General features: G+C 47.9%; 1 protein-coding gene across 12 annotated transcripts in view; it reads left to right on the forward strand.

Moving 5' to 3' along the window:
• The window catches only part of ANK1 (ankyrin 1), a 203,346-nt gene that overhangs the window by 73,911 nt on the left and 108,618 nt on the right, over positions 1-20,817 (forward strand). The window lies entirely within an intron of this gene.

Consider the following 20,817-nt stretch of genomic DNA (forward strand, 5'->3'; position numbering starts at 1 on the left):
CCCACAGGTTGAGAACCGCTGAACTAGAGGAAGGAACGTCTAAGGCAGAAGGGCAAAGAGCGGCGGCGTGGCTGTGGGAGATAGGGTCTGATGGATATTTTACGGTGATAGCGGAGTGCCACGGAGGGTTGCTGGTGCCCCACCCTCCCCGGCGATGATAGCACCTATCACTGTCCGGCAGCACCTGGCTGTGCTGTTTTTAAAGTGTCCGGTGCCAGGGAGGGGCTCAGGGTCCTGGTGGTGAATTTGGAGGCCAGAGTTGGACCCCAGGCCACATGCTCAGAGGGACCCTCGTCTAGTGGCCAGAATGTACTCTACCACTTGTCTGAAAGTCTTTGGGTGTCAGGATGCAACGTTAAGTGGCAATTTCTTTCCAGTGGTTTGGCATCTTTGAAATGTGTCTTCTTGATGATTGAGTCCCTCCCCCTCCCCCCCCCCCCCCGTCTCCTGCTTTTAGTTCCCGGCAGTGCGAGCCAGGGTCTGTTCACCTGCCTCTTTTCTTCCCACGGGACAACCCCAGGCCGCAGCTGCATGCTGAGTCTCTGAGGCTGCTTGTGACAGATCTCAGAATGCAGGGGAGCGACTGAGCGGTGCAGGGACCCAGGGGCTGGCTCCAGACCCGAAGGCAAGCCCAGCGTTTTGCAGGAATAAAGAATGCCTTATGCACAAAATATCTTAGATCCCCAAGATTACTTTCACCAACCCAGTAGCTGTGGGACAGCCGCTTTGTACTGCCTCAGTGTTTTTTAAATCTGGGAACTGGGTCTGTGGTGAGGCTGAATCCGAAAGCATTAGAAAAGGAGACGAAAGCCTTCAGGGTTGTTTTTATAAACAGGGTCATGTAAGCTCAGCTGACCCCTGACTTCCGGGGTCAGTTGTAATTCGTTTTTAGACTCAGGTTCCACCCCTCGCCCCAGTGTAATTTGGCCAGTGGCTGCAGTGTCAGCAGACTGACTTTGAGTTTAATCTAAGCGACACATATTTAGGAAGGTGGGTTTTGTTGTTGTGGCTAAAAAAAATAAAAGAGAGAAAGTCAGAAAGATAACCGAATGCTTGCTAAAGGTAAAGTAACAGAACACCTCTGACCTCCGGGTCTGTGAACACTCACCCCACCCCTGCTTGTGTGGGGTCCTGGGGTGGGCGCTGGAAATAGAGCCCTATGAACCAAGACACAGGTCCCTGCTCTGTGGAGCTCACCTCCCAGCTGGACCAGGAGACAGACTCAAACAAAACACGCGAGCTCTCATTTATTAAAGACGAGAAGTGCCGTGGCCGGGAGCAGGCCAGGGGAGCAGTGGAGCGAGTTGTGCGGTTTAAGGAAGGCACTCCGGGAAAGCCGCAGTGCGGTGTGTGTTGGCCGTTGTGTTGCCAAGTTGGATTCTGCATGACCATTCCCTCAGGGTTAAAGTGTGATGTCAAGAATCTTAAACTTTGTTGGTTATCAGCAGCTACAGATTTCTCAGTGACATCACCACCGTGGAGATGGCTTACCTTTAACGTCCAACAGGATCCCTGATGCTCACCTATGCTGCCCGCGTCAGACACTTACGGTTTTGGGTCAGCAGCTGCTTTTCTTTCTGGCTGGCCCAACCCGCTGGATGGTTTCTTAGGCCTCTGTTCTTTGGGTGGCCAGGATTTCTTATATCCAACTGCTGGTGAATGTATTTGTCTGTTATGGTTTTGGTAGGAAACTTTTACACGACGGCTCGTTGAATATGTTATGGGCACTGACAAAACATCATGATCTTGGTTAGCAGCATTCTTAAGGATAAAGAATATTGCTTTTCAAAGCTCCTTAAAAATAAAAAATAAAACATTGAGTGAAAACTTGAAGGAGGGGAGGGAGAGAGCCACGCATAGCTCTGGGGGAAATAGCACATGCAAAGGTCCTGGGGCAGGCATGTGCTGTGGGAAGAACCAGGAGGCCAGCGTGGCTGGAGCAGAGGGAGGCGGACATCGTGGGAGGGGGTGAGGTCAGAGGGAGAGACTGGGGAGGGGGCAGGGGGCAGAACATGTAAGTCCTTGCACAGCGTTGTAAAGATATCACTTTTACCCTGGGGAGGACCAGGAGCATTAGATGGTCTGGAGATTAGACAGATGTTGTGCTCTGACTTCTCCCTGTGTCTGCGACTTCCTAATGCCTTTGAAACCAAACTCCCAACCACAGGCTACCAAATAGAATGACTGACTGTAGTGCGGCACGCAGAGTTACCCCCGAACTCTGCTGGTGCCGTGGTTCTCGGCCTTCCTTCCTCTGGGATACACAGGCTGCTTGTTGACACAGGTACCCACGCTATATTTCACGGCCCTACCCAGGTATTGATAATCCCCGTCTCCCTTGCACTTTCCAATTTAATGAGAAAATTAATAACGCCACAGGTGCTCTTTACTTAAAAAATTACCATGGGACAAATTAAAAAGGAAATGGCAGCCACTATCAAGTCACAATATGCCTGCAGTGCAGTGATTTGCAATCACAGCTGCTGACGACCCTTCTTTGTTTTCTTTGGACCTTGGCCTACAGCGCAGCTCTGGAGCTGCGGTTCTGCAACACTAGCTATTGAGAAGGCGTATCCGGCATAAGCATGACAAGGCAGAGTGGCCACGGAGGGGAACCTTGAATTTGCTCTTAGTTTTAAAAGGTAGCAGTGGTCTTTCCATAGGTGGTCTGGCTTTCTAGGATCCTTTCTTTAAAAAATAAATATCTTTTTATTGATTTCAGAGAGGGAGAGAGAGATATAGAAATATCAATGATGAGAGAGAATCGTTGATCGGCTGCCTCCTCCACAACCCCTACTGGGGAACGAGCCTGAAACCCGGGCATGTGCCCTGACCGGGAATTGAACTGTGACCATCTGGTTCATAGGTTGATGCTCAACCACAGAGCCACACCAGCCGGGCTAGGATCCCTTCTTTATGGACAACCAAGGTGATTTGTAGAAAAGCACATCTCCCCGTGTCAGAGCCCTGCTTTAAATCTTCAGCGGCCTCACATTGCTCTAGGATAGGGTCTGGACTCTGTACTGTGATCCCTCCTGCCCTGGCCGGCCCTCCGTTCCCGCCCTGCTGTCTCCTCCTGCTCCCATGAGAATGGCTCCTGGCACGGTGCACACCGTCCGTTCCTTCAGCGGCCGCGCTCGGAAAGCTTTATATTGTGAGCTCCGCTTCTGGGTGCCTGTGCTTGTCTCGGTCACGGCTGTATCCTTGGCCTGCGGCTTGGCACATTGTAGGTGCTCATTAAACATCACGGATGAACAACAGATTACTTGCAAAGCACCTCACGGCTGAGTAGTTTGGTCACAAACCTGCCACTGAAAATCGAGGCCTCTCTAGTGGTTTACGAGTGTGACTTTTCAGATGCTCTGCTCTTGGATTTTTTTAAAAATATATATTTTATTGATTTTTTACAGAGCTGAAGGGAGAGGGATAGAGAGTTAGAAACATCGATGAGAGAGGTCGATCAGCTGCCTCCTGCACGACCCCCACTGGGGATGTGCCCACAACCAAGGTACATACCCCTGACCGGAATCGAACCTGGAACTCTTCAGTCCACAGGCCGACGCTCTATCCACTGAGCCAAACCAGTTCGGCTTGGATTTTGTTTTAAATCCACAGGATCGTTTCTCCTTCTTCCGAACCCTCCTGGCACTTGGTTGGGCCTTGCCTTCAGGCACTTCTCATTTTCCACCCCTTGACATTTATTTACACACGTCATCCCCTGCAAGCTGGGGGTGGCCGCCCCTGGCTGACTCATCTTTGACGCGCTTTTCCTATTCCCCCGCTCCCCTCCGGCATTGACCAAGGTCTTGAACATGGGGCTGAAAAACTAGATTTGTTAAATGAAGTCATTTCAAACCAATGGATGAGTCTGAGCTCTTGCTCCCTCTTTACTTGCACAAACCTCGAGCGTGGCCTGCGTGTCAGGAATGGATTGGGTGGTTTATTTGGAAAATAAATCTCCTACAGGCCCTGTGCACAGGTCAGGGGTCCCAGCCCGGTGCCCCAGCTGGCCCAGCCCGGTCTCTGACTCACTGGGCCATCCTCGGAGTTCTGTCATCATTTTCTGACAGGCAGCGACAACCAATTAGGGGTGCAGTGAGAAATGACATTGTCTGCTCCCCGGCCTCCCGCTCACCCTTGACCACCAGCGCCCTCTGAGGCTGATTTTTCTCCTGATTTTCCCGTCACAGTCCTGCAAGGAAGGAAAGCCGGGTAGCGGAGGAGGGGACCTGCGGGTTGTGGGCCTGACCCACCAGCTCCTGAAATCTAGGCACCCGGAGAGGGAGAGGGTCAGGGAACAGAGAAGGGGTGGATTGCTTCAAGGGAAAGTTTGCTTATGGACAGATTAGGAAAAGCAGAACAAATGAACCTCCTCTGCACCACACCTCCTCTCCCACCCGGGCTGGAGCGGAGGAAGCTGCAGGCACCGGTGCCACCAGGAGACGGAGAAGGCAGCAGGAAGCCTGCCTGACCCTCCCAGGGACAATCCTGGTCAGAATACTGCTCTGTCCTTCCACGAGTGGACTGAGAAGCAATCTTTTGTGAGAAAGAACACCTGCCTGGTTTCAATTTCCTCCCTAGAGCGAGTGCCTATAAAAGCTGAAAAGGAGCTGGCCCGGGGCCAGTCCTGCTGGTTCTTCGATGGCCCAGCCATTGGGCTGCAGACAATGGAGCAGGTTCCAGCTGCTCAAAAAACCAGTTCCAGGCCCCACTCCTCACCCTGGCAACCTCACCTCCCAGTGGGGAGGGTGGATCCGGTGACAGTGCAAACCTGAGCTTGGGGTTTTCTCCAAGGGCAGGGCAAGGCTAGGGGTGTCATTTTTAAGTCTATCCAGGGCTGGCTAATGCTTCTGTCTACATGGTGTGACTTGAAGGTACCGGCAGACTCCCCTAGTCCCCCAACACCTTCACCACCGATCTTCTGGGAAGCCTGAAGTTCCATCATTAGCTCTTATTCCTTAGGCTCTTCAAGGGGTTTTGATCTCTAAAAGAATCTTCCATTGAACGCATACATTCAAGCCTTTATAATCGGACCTTGAGTCATACAGATGCAAGGAACGCATTCTGTTTTCTTTTAAAGCATAGTTGACATACAATATATTAGCTCTAGGTATTCAACAGAGTGATTCAACATTTATATACCAAACGAAGTGATCACCACAATAAGTCTAATAACCACCTGTCACTGTACAAAGTCATTGCCATATTTTTGGCTTTATTCCCTATGCTGTATATTACATCCGGGGGACTTACTGATTTTATAGCCGGAAATCTGTACCTCTTATTTCCCTCCACGCCTTTTGCCCATTTCTCCACCTGCTTCCCCCTGGCAGCCATCAGTTTGTTTTCTATATCTATGAGTCTGTTCCTATTTTGTTTTTTTCCCTTAGTTTCCACCTGTAAGTGAAACCATATGGTATTGTATTGTTCCTTCACTGTCTGACTGACTTCACTGAGCATAATACTTTCTGGGTCCATCCATGTTGTTTCAAATGGCAAGGTTTTAATTTTTTTATGAACGAGTAATATTTCGCTATACATGTATAGCACATCTTCTTTATCCAGTCATCTGTTGATGGACACCCGTGTTGCTTCCATGTCTTGTCTATTATAAGTACTGCAATGAACAGAGGGGTACATATATCATTTTGAATTTGTGTTTTCATTTTCTTCAGATAGATACCCAGAAGTAGAATTGCTAGGTCATATGGAAGTTCTATTTTTAATATAGTGAGGTACCTCCATACTGTTTTCCATACCAATTTGCAACCCCACCAGCAGTGTGCACGAGGGTTCCCTTTTCTCCACATCCTTGCCAGCGTTTATTGTTGGACTTTTTTGATAACAGCCATTCCAACAGGTATGAGGTAAAAACTCATTATGGTTTTGATTTGCATTTCCTGATGATTAGTGAGGTTGAGCATCTTTTCATATGTCTGTTGGCCTTCTGTATGTCTTCTTTGAAGAAATATTTATTGAGGTGGTCTGCCAATTTTTAAATTGGATTGCTTGTTTTTTTTTGATGCTTGTAGGTGTAAGTCTTCCTTGTCTCATGTACTGGTTGTACTGAAATTATTATTTTACATGCCTTTCTTCCCACTAGTCTACCCCCAATACCCAAACTGCACAGTGCGGGTGGACTCGCCCAAGAGCACTAAGGACCAACCATCTGACTGCAGTGGTCCAGCCTCTGGGGTCTGCAGCCAGGCCACCTGGGTTTGAATCCCTGCTTACCACTTTCTAGATGGCGCTGGTGGGCCAGCTGTAAACCCTCCCCATCCTCCCATTTCCTCATCTGTAAACTGGGGACAATATGAGCGCCCTAGAGTTGTTGTGAGGAGTACGTGAGATTGGAGCCTGGCATATCAGGAAATGCTGGTTATGATAATATTTTGAAATCACACATTCTTCTCGGGGTCAATAACTTTAAACATTCTAAGAAATTTAAAAAATATCTTCCTACCTTCAACATAGCTTCAGTTCAGGTAAGGGCTACATTAGTGGGAGACTGGAATAGGGAAGGATTAATTCTGCTTGTCAGTTGAACAAGGGTGCTTATCAGGGGAGCTTCATAGAGGGAGATAACTATGAATGGGCCTTGAAGAATCAGTCGAATTTTTCAAAGCAGAGGTTGGGAAGGTGCTGGCTGCACAGGACGCAGGATCAGAAGGATGCAAAGCGTAGAAGTGCCTCGCGTGCCAGGGGAAGGTGCATGATCCAGGTATTTGGGGACAGGTGGGTGGTGGACAGCGGGGGAGGTGAGGATGAGGAGGTAGGCAGGGGCTAGCTTGTGAAAGATTCTGCATGTCAGCCTGAGACTTTGGACTTTATTCTATAGGTGCTGGGGAGCCAGCAAGGGTTGAGTAGGGAAGTGTCATGATCGGAAGCTCACTTTGTCAGGGTTGAGGAAGAGGGTTCATTGGAGTGGCAGAGAGTCAAAACCAGACAGGAAAACGTGACAGCTGTCCAGGTGAGAAGTGATGAGGTCCCAGTTAAGGGGAATGGCAGACAGTTAACATTAGTGAGTAGCTACTGTGTACCTGCCATGATGCTGTGTGATTTACACCTCAGCTGTTTTAATGCTCAGAGCAGCCACCTAGGGATAACCACCCATGTTACAGATGAGGAAACCGAGTCTGATGCCATCAGGAAGATTGAGGAAATCAGGTTGCTGTCTGGGGGTATTGACAGACTATAGCGGAGCCCCTGTGGTCTGGGATCTGGTCCCAGCTTGAAGTTCCTATAACTTGATTTTGAGGCACAACCAGAGGACAGCACGTTTGGGAACAGACTTAATGCTAATCCCACTCACAAAAACTGGTGTTGACACCGTCCTATCAACTTCACAATGAAAAATACAACTTCTCTGGTTTTCTCAGGGGTTTTGTGTTCTTGTTCACTTGTGCTCTCTGGCCACCGAATTCTGTCCCATTAAGAAAATCTAGCCCTAGCCGGTTTGGCTCAGAGGTTGGAGTATTGGCCCTTGCACTGAAGGTCGATTCCTGGTCAAGGGCATGCAACCTGGGTTGCAGGCTAGAATCAGGGGCGGGCAAACTTTTTGACTCGAGGGCCACAATGGGTTCTTAAACTGGCCCGGAGGGCCGGAACAAAAGCATGGATGGAGTGTTTGTGTGAACTAATATAAATTCAAAGGAAACATCATTACATAAAAGGGTATGGTCTTTATTTTTTTAGTTTTATTCATTTCAAACAGGCCGGATCCAGCCCGCGGGCCGTAGTTTGCCCACTACGGCTGGGCTAGATCCTGGCCTGGGTCGGGGTGTGTGCAGGAGGCAACCAATCAGTGTGTCTCTTTCATATTGATGTTTTCCTCTCTCTCCCCCTTCCCTCCCTTCCACTCTCTCTGAAAATCAATCTATATATATAAAAGCCTAAGCGACCTTTATGACCAGATGAACGGCCAGTAGCTATGATGTGCACTGACCACCAGGGGGCAGATGCTCAATGTAGGAGCTGCCCCCTGGTGATCAGTGTGCTCCCACAGCCAACCTCCCGTGGCCGGTCAACCTCCCGTGGTCCCTCTTGCCAAGCCTGATCAGGACTGGGAGAGATGGCCCTGATGGCCTGCCAGGCCGAGGGACCACATCCATGCATGAACTTGTGCACCAGGCCTCTAGTTGTAAAAATAATACCCTCGGGTGAGGATTAACAAACACACACACACACACACACAAATCTAAATGGCAAGGCAGTTATAGAAGTGTTCTGGGAAGCTTGCAATCAGAGAAGCAGGGGGTGAGATTCTTGAAGAATATGTCATCAAGACAGTGGTGAGGCCTGATGAACCATTCATGCCCCACAGCCGAGAGCATCGCATTTGTTACAAATTGCTGATTAAACAACATTGGAATAGAGCATGAATCCCATTGCCCGCGCCAGCGCCAGTCTGGTTGGTGGCAGCTGCCTGGGACGCTGTGAGGAGAAAGATTCTGGAGCCGCTTTTAGGCCTGTGGGCAAGAGCGTGTGATAAAGCAGCAGCCACTGCCAGGCGCCAGTCAGGGGGTATTGATGGAGTAGTGGCAGTGTTGCAGTATGTGTTGATTTTGTGGGGTACCTCTCAGGAGGTAATATTATGTTGCATATTTCAAGTTTTTTATCTGTCCTAGCTACCACTATCAGGTTCTGGGGAGTTAAATTCGGGTCGGAGAGCCGGGAATTGGCCGTGTCTACATTCAGACGTGGGCAATGGCAGCAGACGTCTTTTCATTGCCAAGTGTGTGTGGGTTGCCATTCAGCATCACCTGTCAGAATGGAGCTTTACAGCCCAACTTCCTCAAGCTTTTGATAGAATCAAAACAAACCGTGACTGTTGGCCTCCAGGCTGTCTTCCCTCCACCTTCATCCTTTGGTGACAATCCAAATGCTGCCCATCCTTTGGGCCAGAGAAAGTCCCACCATTCTCTTTAGCTCACACTTCCCCCGTCCTCTGGTTTCCTTAAGCTGTAGTTGATCCACCTCTACTTTGGGGCACTAAATGACTACTGTGGAGTTAAAAAAGTACGTGATTATTGAACACCGTCCGTGACTCGTGTGTGTATGTGTAGTTGTGTGTGTGTGTGTGTGTGTGTGTGTGTGTAAGTAAATGTGTCAAGGTTGTTGCAATGAATGATCAATTAAGTGGAACCTGTTCCATTACTACCTTTTTTCTTCTCTTTATAGATCCTTCATAGAAACTGCCTTTTATTAGAATTGCAGTCTCTCAGATTTGGTTAAAAAAACATTTGCAGCTGGAGTGATGAACTGACAAATTGGCAGTTTGGGATTTTCAGTTTCCTTCTGAATTGTCTTCCCCTGGGGTTTTGAAATGTCCTTGTATCTCTGTCTGAAAAATGCAAATATAATAGCACTTGGCACTGACAACCCCAAAGAAGTTGGGTGTCAAGTGCTGAGTTGGTATTAGCAGGTTGTTGTGAATGTGTCAGGCACTAGTGTGTGAAGTGGCTGGGAGGGAGCCTGGATGTGGAGATTTGGAGGTGGAGGCTGAATGGTCCAGGCGAAAAGTAATGAAGATCCAGTCTAAGGTATTAGTGTTAAGTGGAAAGCAGTGAGTGTGAGAGATCAAACAGGGAAAGGGGAAATGTGAGAGCCCTCACTCACACTCCTGAGCCTGTGCCAGCCCTGTTCTCACAACCGTATAGGAACTCACTCATGTAATCCCTGTAATGGCCCTAGGAGGCCGTTGCATGTAGCAGATAAGGAAACTGAGGCACAGAGAGATTTTTTTAAATTTGCTCAAAGCTACATGGCTAGCGAGTGGTAGATCTGGGATACGAAGCTTGGAAAGTTTAGCTTCTTACCCAGCACCTTATTCTGCTTTCATACAAGTGGTAGAAACAGAAGACTCAGTAAGAGAAGCAGGGGTTAGTGAGGGCTGGCACCACTCCTCCATGTCACACTGTGGCTTTTCACATCGACTCCTGGAGCCCACTCCCCAAAAGCTCCACGCTAGGGGTGCAAGTATTGGGCCCTGTGGCACGATCCTGGGAGGCCGTCTTTGGCCCTTCATATCAACTACTGTGCTCATTCCCTCAACAAAGTTTAGTGGATGCACTATGCATGGTTGCTCTCCCCTGTGCTTAAAAAACCCAAAGCAGAATGCCCTCAATTAGTATATATGCATCTGAACCTACAACAGATGCATGACAGGATATTTGCTTAATTTGCAAAAGCTTCACCATGGGGTTTCCTTAAGTAGCCAGGTTCCCAGTGCCTAGGAAAATTATTATACATAAAATCTTCTGTGGAAGGCAAAAAATATATACTTTAACTGAATAGATTCAGATACACTATATGTGCTAAAAGTAACCAAAAGTATTTCCAATTTTCTCCTTGTCTTTCGTATTTGTCAGTGAAGTTAATGACAAACATCAGTCACCTAAAAAGAAATCCCTGTGGTAGGTGGTAGCACTGCATTCATTGTGTTACGGCTTGCTGAAGAGATGAAATGTAATATGTGAAAGTTCACATGTACAAGACAGGAACATTATGGAATTGGTTATTTATGTCCCCCAAAGATGTTTTGCTTTAAGAAGGAATTTCCTAACTACAGTTGGCTAGTGCAATAGAGTTCTTTATTCTAATGTTATTAGATCCTGGATGTCGAGGAGATGAGGGCGGGGGGGGGTAGGGCTAAGGTAAAAGAGAGTGGGGTTGGGAAATACAGTGAAGTGTTAGGAGTCTTAGCTAGCTGGAGGTCAGTCAGAGTGAAAATGACCCGCCTTTCCTGAAATTGTGTTATGTGGGGGAAATAGAGTCTTCAAGTCAAATATCACTGAAGCATATTGGCATAAACTCCACTAATCAGGTTCTCTCCACAACTGCTCAGAGCTCTAACACGCTCCCTTGTTTTGAGACTCTCTAAGGATAAAGTTTGTATTTCCCACATTCATGTGTCCAGTGCAACCTTTGGGGTGGCATTGCACAGGGTTGGTGTTCCTGGGAACACGCTTTGGGAAATGTAGTATCAGGCTACTTTGAGAAGATGGTGTTCCGGTTTTCATTTCAGGAGAGACCTTAGTAATCGGAGCACATAGGTAGGCAGGAAACCACCAAGGAAAAGGGTCTGGAATCATGGCTGGGGGAAACCTTGAAGGAACAAGGAAGAGAAGCCAGACTAAAGAGGCTGAAAGAAAGTCCCTAATTGTCGCCAGGATGCCACTGGCAAGAGCAGAGACTCACCCCATGGTGTTTCCGAGGTCAGCACCAGGTAAAGACAGACATCCTATGAAATCAGATTGCAATTTTATATGAGAAAGAACTTTCCAACAATTAGAATTCTCGAAAGAGGAAAGAGGAATCTGGTCAGAGGCCTGTCAAGTATTTCCAAGGAAGGATAAAATTGCATGGACGAGGAGCAGGACTTAGATGACCTTGGAAATGACAACCTAGAATGACATGATTATAAGATACACAACTCAAAGAGGAATTGGGGTTTGGTTAGCATAAACTGCATGGGCTGCATTCACTTTGGTGCTAAGGGTTGGCTTACCTGTCTTCTAATTTCTTTCTCCTCCTGAATCTGTGGGGCCTGGATAGTTTGCATGGTTGGTTTAACAGCTCTCTGTGGAAATGAGAAAATAATTTAATTAGGGGGAATGGATTTTGGATGCGAAAAAGAGCTTTTTCTGTTGTGGATATTTTAGGAATGCCTATACCATGTAATATAAAAATGTAGTTAAAAATCTTGGGTCTTTCTGATCAGCTGGTGTCTAGTGATCAAGTCAATGAAATACTTGAAATTTTGTCATCTGAATAAGATGGAATTCTTTCATCCAATTTGGGATCCAGATTTATACTTTGTTTACTTAGAGTTGTGTAGGGGATTAGGGAGGCCCTAACTCCAAATGTGTAAGCTGAAATAAAAATTAATTTATGCAATGTACTACCTATATCTTGATCCATGTAAAATGCTTAGTGTTTAATTCACCAATTCAGACCATCTGAAATGGTTTTCAATAGGAGGCTCCTTTCCCCCAGGAGTGTTGGGAAATGCCCCGGGGGCAAGGATGGCTTGAGAGATATTTAGGGACAGGCCTACGTGATACAGAACTGACTCACTCAAAATGATGCTCCCACTGGGAGGTAAGATCTCATTTTGTGGAGGGGGAGACTGGGGAGTGGAATGGTTAGGTGACTTGCTTGCTGTCACTCCCTGGTTAGTGGCAAACAGATTAATGAGACACGTGAAGCGGTGACGTTGGGGGGCCTGAAGGATAGCAGCTTTGCTCTCCCAATTTGAAATACCCAACCAAGAAATGCCAGGCACATCCTTACCCAACACAGATGGGCTTCTCTACCACATGCCAATTTCTTTTTGGCCCTGTGTCTTGGCCTTGAGATTTGCATGTTTGATTTAACAGCTCTCTATGGAAATATTTCTTCTTCCATCAGCTGCTCCATGAAGGAGTAGACTTTCTCAGAACTGGGGAGGGGTGGTGGGGGGCTGGGAGACAACTTGGAAATAAAGGGGGAAGGGAGGTTGGAAATGCGGTGAGATCAGAGCTTGAGCACCCCAGGCTCAGAGAGCCTGGAAAGGAGGGCCCACCCCATGATCACTAGGGTGCGGTACCCAAGAAGAAGGCACGTGGCACATCTGCTGGGTGGGGTGCTCATGTGGCACCGCCCTGTGGGTGTCTCTCGGATCACACAACATGCTGTCCCTCCAGGTAGGGAAGAGCCACTAGGCAGGGCGTCCTCGCTGTGGGTTTGTGGACAGTCCAAAGCTTGCGGACTGCCTAGGAAAGCTGCAGAGGGCAGGGTGAGGTGGAGGTGGCCGAGGAGATTTGGGATGAGATTCAAGGCCACAGTCACCAACAAAACCTCAGGCTGGTTTTCATGTCTTCTCTCCAGCCTTCTGAACAGAGGGCCCAGTTAAAGCAGAAAGTGGTACTTTTTTCCCTAGAGAGGGAGATATTCCACAAATATAGAAGAACAGGGCAGAGATGCTTCTCTTTAGCATTTCCCCTTAGGGATTTTCCAACTTCTTAGTGTGACGCTATTACAAGTTAAATGACAGCCCTGCCAGTGTGGCTCAGTGGTTGAGTGTCAATCCATGAACCAGGAGGTCACAGTCCGATTCCTGGTCAGGGCACATGCTTGTGTTGTGGGCACGATCCCCAGTGTGGGGTGTGCAGGAGGCAGCCAATCAATGACTCTCTCATCATTGATGTCTCTCTCGCTCTCCCCCTCTCCCTTCCTCTCTGACATTAATCAAAATATACACACACAGAAAAAAGAAGTTAAATGCCAGATGACTTTTGATTTTGTGTGTGTGATATTCTCTCCCCACTCACAGCCCTTCCCCCCCTGCCCCCACTATCAGGTGAACTATAATACATGTACCTACAGGAAAGACAGTGAATCCAGCAGCCCTCAAATCAATCCTCAGTGCCTGGAGTCTAACACCCTTGACCCACTGTTTCTCTCAATGTCTGAAGTTGTCCTGACGGTGACGATCCACACGCAGACCCAGGCACACACACAAACATATATGCATACATACATACATACAGGCATGCACACACATGCACATATATGCACACACACATACATACACAATTTCTCAAAGTTGCCTAGGCAACTATTGGAGGCACCCAGGCCTCGGACTCCAGGAAATCCATTGCTCTGTGGACTTGGGTGGGAAGAATTTAATAAAAGAGAGGAGTCTGCTCTCTTCCTCCCCTCGGGTGGGTGTGGGAGGGTGTCTCATCACCAGGAGGAAAGGAGAATGAGCTGATGCTGCAATAATGAGTCACTCGGGTTAACTCAACAAGCTCCTACAGGCATTTGAAAAATGTTCATGCTGTTTGTAAATTCAATCAGAGTCCAAGAGGAAATAGTTGAAAGTTAGTGATTCAAAATCGAGAGCTAACTGTGGGCCTCCTGTCAGGTCTGCTTGGCCAGCGGCCTTCAGGCGAGCTGGTGGCAGGAGCGGGGGTGGGGGGTGGCAACCCTGGAGCTCTGTTTCAGCTGCCTGTCACTTCAGCTTCCCTGCTTGGCCTCTGGACAGGGTATGCACTTAGCAAATGCCACATAATAATTAGGGTAAGTGGCCTGGACCAAGCCCTGCTGTAGGACACACCCAACTGTGAGAGAACAGAGACCTGTCCAGGCTTTCTCTCATCTCTTTCCCAGCCTGATGTCTCGTTTATTTATCACTTCCCCAGAGCTCCCAGGTTTTCCATCCTTCTGCCACGTTGTTGTCCTCTAGGGCAGAAGGCTTACAGGAACAGGCTTGGCTCCAGGTTGCTGAGTTCAAATCTTGACTCTACCACTTCTGTGCTATGGGACCTTGGGCAAGTTTCTTAACCTCTCTGTGCCTCTGTTTTGCACTCATAAAATAAGGACAATTAGAGCATCTACCCTCTAATGTTGCTGTGAGGATTAAATGAGTTAATACTTGTAAGATGCTTAAAACGGTGCCTCACACATTGTAAGTACCCGCCACAATGTTAACTATTATTATTGTCTTTTGTTCTTATTTTGGTTCCTCTATCAGTGCCTCAAATTTCTTGTCTCCGTGGGCATCAAAAGATGCATAGAATGTGTAGGTATGGAGGAGGGCCTTCCAGGCATATCTTGGTGATGGGAAGGGAGGGAGAAGGGCACTAGAATGTTCCTTTCTGTGTCAGACTGACCTCTCACAACCTGTGCATTTCCAGCTACCACAAGGTCCATCCCTGCCTGCATTCAGGCCTCTGCGGCTGTGTCATCTCCTCAGAGGGGTCTCATGTATCTAGCACTGCATCCCGCATCACTCTCTATCCCCGTCCCGTTAGATTTTCCTTTATGGCCCTTATTGTTCCCCCTATCTCATTGCCCATCTGTCCACATCCCCTCTGTCCTTGTCCCCTCTCTCCCATTCGAATGCAAGCTCCATGAGAGCAGACTTGTCTGTCTGTCCAGTGCTGAATCCTAAGTAGTGCCTGGCACCTAACAGGCACACGTTTTTTAAATGAATGAACGAATTGAACAACCATCATCTCATTTTCCTCTTTGTGTAACATCTTTGTGAAGGATGGAAACTCCCTTCAGTCTCATGACAGGAGGCATTTAAAACTTAAAAGCTGTGCTGTTGTTAGAAATGAATTATTCTTTTGCATAATATTCACACAGCACCAGAGTAGGCATATTTATCTTGTTGCCTAACATACATACATATACACACACATATATAATTAATTTGCAAGCATTTGCTTCGGGACCCACGCACTCTGTCGGAAGCATGTGTTCCCTTTGACTGTCTTCTATAACCAAACACGTGAACAGAGGTGGCCCCAAATAAGCTTTGGTGGTGTCGACACTGATCCCCATGATTCCTAAACACTGGCAGACCTGAAGGCTTGGTTCCAACCTCACTGCTCCATGAAAGATTTCCCCTCTGATCTCATCTCTTCCTTTGGATTCCTCCTTTTAATCAGACACTGCTATGGGCATCTCTTGAGCTATTGTCTCACCGAGTCTTTAATGCGTTCATTGTGCTTTTTACGTCCGATATGGCTATATCTTCACCTCTACTGGTTTGCCATCTTCAGCGGGATTGGAACCATAGAGTATACATATTGTGTCTGCCTCTGGGTTCTCAAGTTGCACATGGCAATTCGACAAGTTCCTGTGTGAATGGAAGAATAAATGAGGAGAAGCAGACCTATTTGTACCACCAAGTCTTGTATTGATAACTTACCTCTGTTACCCTCACCCTAAAATCATTTGAAGGACTGAAGATTGAAATGGATTTTGGTAATGATTTTCCTTTGGAAACGTCTATTAGCATCTTTGTATCTTATTTCAGAAGTCCCGGAAATGTGTCTCTCTGGAGGCTAAGTATCAGCTCAGTCATTATGGAAATGATAATGGTTTTTTTTTTAGTGATACTTGGTTTACTGTTCATTTCTCTCAGTTGTTCTCTAATACGTACCATTCCTTTATTTAGGAATTTAAGGCCAGGGGTGCTGAGAAAGGTCATTTTGAAAAGCAACTTGTAGGAGTGGACTACATGGTGGATGTTAGAGTAGAAATAAGGTCTTCACTTCATAACATTTTAGAGATGGAAGACCAATACATCCCACACATCTTATTTACTTAGAAGATATGAAGCCAAGGTTTAAAAAAGGGACCATATAGATATGCTTCATCATCGCTCAGGTTAGAAATGTCTAAACGAGTAACATACCTTGGGATTCACCCAGTGTGTGTGTGTGAGTGTGTGTGAGTGCGAGTGTGAGTGTGTGAGTGTGTGTGTGTGAGTGTGTGTGTGTGTGTGAGTATGTGCGAGTGTGAGTGTGTGTGTATGTGCGAGTGTGAGTGTGTGAGTGTGTGTGTGTGAGTGTGTGTGTGTGAGTATGTGCGAGTGTGAGTGTGTGTGTGTATGTGTGAGTGTGTGTGTGTATATATGTGCATGTGTGTGTGAGTGTATGTGTGTGTATGTGGTGTGTGTGTGAGTATGTGCGAGTGTGTGTGTGTGTGTGTGTGTGTGTGTGTGTGTTAGGGGTGGGTATGCTTCTGCAGATAAGCAGCATGAAGAGAAATGTAAAGGTGGCTGATGATTTCTAGCTTATTTTCTTGCCTTTTTTTGTTTAAATAATTATCAAAGGGGTGATATGAATACTGTATGAAAATATATTTGACAGGGAATCCAGCCAGAATTCACAAGACGATTGAATAGAAAGATAATGGTCTCTATTCAATTATTAAGAATATGATCAGCCTTGTGTAACATATTATGTGTGGCACCTGCGCTCGCTGCCTTGGTAGGAAAGAGAAAACAGGACTGGGAGCAGACGGTGATGCCAAGGTGTTCTTCAGGGGGAGCCGCTAAGGATCCTGTTGAAAGGAGCTTAAGAGGATCTTTTTAAAAAATATTTTTTACTGATTTTTAGAGAGGAAGGGAGAGGGAGAGATAGAAACTTCGATGATGAAAGAAAATAATTGATTGGCTGCCTCCTGCATGCCCCACACCAGGGATCCAGCCCGCAACCTGGGCATGTGCCCTGACCCGGATTCGAATGTGACCTTCTGGTTCATAGATTGATGCTCAACCACTGAGCCACACCAGCCAGGTGAGGATGTGTTTTTTTTTAATTCTCAACTGAGGATATGTTGTTGTTTTTTTTTTATCATTGATTTTAGAGAGAGGGAGAAAGAGAAACATCGATGTAAGAAAAATGAATCAGTTGCCTCCTGTATGTGCTCTGACTGGGAATCAAATTGGAGACACTTTGGTGCATGGATGATGCTCCAACCAACTGAGCCACAGTGGCAGCGGATCTTTTCTTTTTTAATTGAATTTATTGGAGTGAGATTGGTTAACAAGATTATATAGGGTTCCAGTGTACAATTCTGTAATACATCATCTGTATATTGCGTTGTGTGTTTACCACCCAAGCCCAGTCTTCTTCCATCACCATTTATCCTCCATTCACCTTCTTCTACCTCCTTCCCCACCCGTTCCCTCTGGTAATCACCATGCTGTTGTCTGTGTCTACTACTTTGTTTGTTATTCTTGATCCCTTCACCTTTTCACCCCATCCCTAACCCCCCTTCCCCCTGGCAGCTGTCAGTCTGTTCTCTGTGAGTCTGTGCTCTATCTTAAGAGCCTGTCAAGTTGTGAGGAATGGCAAAGTGCAGGGGGTGGTAGGTAGGCCAGGTAGTAAAGTCAGCGGATTTAATTGCTTTGAAATGTTTTGGCTCCGGGAAGAGAAAGGAGACCTCTTCAGCCAGCATTTGGCCAGCGAGGTCTGCCCCTGGCTGCCAGGGCCCGAATGGAGGGGAAAGAAGCTGGACCCCACGACCTCATCTCCCCTCCTCGGGGTTGAGGCCCGGGCCAGCTGGGAGGGCTTAGCACCTGCTCCCTGGAGCTGCTTTCCCCGGGTGATAAGAGGCTGTTACTGAAGTTACCGTTCTAGAGAAGTCAACTGGAGTAGATGGAATTCAAATCAACCTGTTGTTTCAAAACTCTCCATTCCCCAAACCCTCTGGGGAAAGACAGTCTCAGCTCGGTCATCTCTCATTAAACCCTTTGGGGCCTGGGTTCGACCAGTGGCCTCATGTTTTGCATTGAACGTGCTTCATTCGGGTGGTAGTTGGGGTCTTTCCTGCCAAGAGAGAACAGCCAAACTAATAGAGAGGCCCTAGTTTCACTCACATTTCCAACATCGGCCAGTTCTTCCAGGAGGATGCTGAACTGCACTTTTCTCACCTACCCTCAAAATACCTCAGACGCCTGCCACCAGGCAAAAGCCAGCTCCCTTCACTCTGCTTCGAGTAACATCAAAGCATCATCGCACGCTAGGGTGACTTAGGGCAAAGTGCTTAATGTTTTTGTGCCTTGGTTTCTCTTTAGTCAAGTGAGATGACTACAGTAGTTCCCTCAGTGGGTGATTGTAAAGATTAAATACGTTAAGATAGTTAAAATGTTTAGAGCAGCACCTGGCTTGTACGTTTTAGCTGTTATTTTCCAATCCTTTCCTCTTTCCTGCTCCTCATTTGTATCTCCTTGTCCCTGCTCAGAGGTATTATGGGCCAGAGGGCATGGGAGAGGTCACATAGCACCATCTTCCCAGGCCCCAGTTCCCAGTGGATGTCCCAGGGCTGCCCCCTCTAAGCTGGGAGCACCTGGCTCCAGAGCAGGGGTCCTCAAACTTTTTAAACAGGGGGCCAGTTCACTATCCCTCAGACCGTTGGAGGGCCGGACTATAGTTTTAAAAAAAAGCTATGAACAAATTCAGCAACAGGCAGCAGTGGCAAAAACACCTGGCGGCCTGATAAATGTTTTCGGCAGGCCGCATGTGGCCTGCGGGCCCTAGTTTGAGGACCCCTGCTCCAGAGGCTGGACACACTTTGGGGAGCGCGGGCCCCTCTGGGATTCTTCAGGTAGGTCAGGCTGGCGATGGGTCACCCATCCTGGCTTTGTCCCTTCAAATGAAGGAAAGGCCTAAGCGGCCCTCCTGGTCAACCAAGCAGGGCTGTCTGAACTGATCCCTGGGCATCCTTTAGAAACTCCGGAACCTTAGGGCTCACTGCCGGTACTCAAGTCCACTTGGCAACGAGAAACACAAAACGCTTTCCATGTTAGCACAGCCCAGGGGGTAGCGAGTTTGGGTTTGCAGTTCCCTCCCATGTCAGAGGTCGCAGAGGGAGGTTTCCAAGCAGTGGACCCCGTGTAGTAAGTGGGACCGTTTTGGCAGTGCGTCTCCTACACGTTTCCCAAAATGTGTGCGCTCTCCCCCCGACTCTGGATTGCCCTGTCCGCCGGGCGGTGTGTCCTTAGTGTCGCTTCTGGACGTAACCAGCAGCACCTCCCACCACGGGGAGAATGAAGCATGGTGACACAGCGCGGGCCAGAACGCTGGGTGACGGGGATGCTGGTACAATTACATGTGTGCATCTCATGACATCCCAACACCTTCTCACCCTTGGCAGAGAGAGGCGAACCGTTGACCTATCTGCATCATGGCCTCGGGAGCTGGGCCTGGACTGGCAGTTTAGTGCTGATGGAGATTGTGGGGGAGAGGCTGGAGTTGGGGGTTGGGGTGCAGGGTCCGTTCCTGCAGCACAGCTCAGGGCTCTGGGCCGGCCGCGCCTGTAACGTTCCCCTCTAGGGGAGGGCAGTGCTTCCAGAGCGGCTTCCAGGGGCCATAACAGCTGTGGGGAGATGAGCAATGTGGTCAACCAGCCCGAACAGCTGTTATCCCCGAACCCGGCTCCACTGATGTGATTCATTTTAAAATCAGAATCGGATTCCTTCGGATTCCAATTCAGCTGACATTGATTGAGCAGGGGTGGGCAAACTTTTTGACTCAAGGGCCACAATGGGTTCTTAAACTGGACTGGAGGGCCGGAACAAAGCATGGATGGAGTGTTTGTGTGATGTTTACTTTGAATATAAATTCAAAGTAAACATCATTACATAAAAGGGTACGGTCTTTTTTTTTTTAGTTTTATTCATTTCGGCCGTAGTTTGCCCACGGCTGCTCTAGCAGGTGGTCAGTATCATGCTAATACCAACCTGTGTTGTTTTGACTCAGCCTGGCTGAAGCTCCGTTTGGTTGACTTGGGGAGCAGAATCCTATCCTCCAACTCAAGAGGCACATAGTGAGGGCTTTTCTTTGTGCTGGGCATGGGATTCCAAGATGAGTGACTGTGAGAAGGTACCTCGTTCCCTGCCCATGTAGTCCTGGGTGGCCCCAGAACTGCTCAACAAAAAGCATTTGCTTGTTCTCAAGGCATTTACTTCTTTAGGAATTCTGGTTCCATTTCTTATTCAAAAAGAGAAATGGATATTGAAGCTGAAATTTGTTATTGTACATAAAACATTCTGTTCTCTTCATCTGGTTATTTGATCAGAAACAGTGGCGTCAGGGTGCCTGTTTGCTTCTCACTATTGGGAAAATAATCCTGTCCCCTGCTGACTTGCCATTCTCCACCCTTCTCTCCAGCCCAGGGACAGGGTGCCGGGCACAGAGACCAGCACAGGCCTTGCTTGGCCCCTCCCATTGGGAAAGTCTTGGCTATGGGCTCTGCAGTGTTGGGGGGATATTGGTGTGGAGGGGGATGCAGGCATGTGATTTGAAAATCAGAAGGGGGGAAAATAAGAGATATGTTTAAAAAGCACATTGGCCCTAGCTGGTTTGGCTCAGTGGATGGAGCGTCGGCCTGCGGACTCAGGGGCCGCGGGTTTGATTCCTGTCAGGGGCATGTGCCTTGGTTGTGGGCACATCCCCAGAGGGGGGCGTGCGGGAGGCAGCTGATTGATGTTTCTTTCATCAATGTTTCTAACTCTCTATCCCTCTCCCTTAC

The sequence above is a fragment of the Myotis davidii genome, unplaced genomic scaffold, assembly GCF_000327345.1.
Source record: "Myotis davidii unplaced genomic scaffold, ASM32734v1 scaffold93, whole genome shotgun sequence".
NCBI classification, from domain to species: Eukaryota; Metazoa; Chordata; class Mammalia; order Chiroptera; family Vespertilionidae; genus Myotis; species Myotis davidii.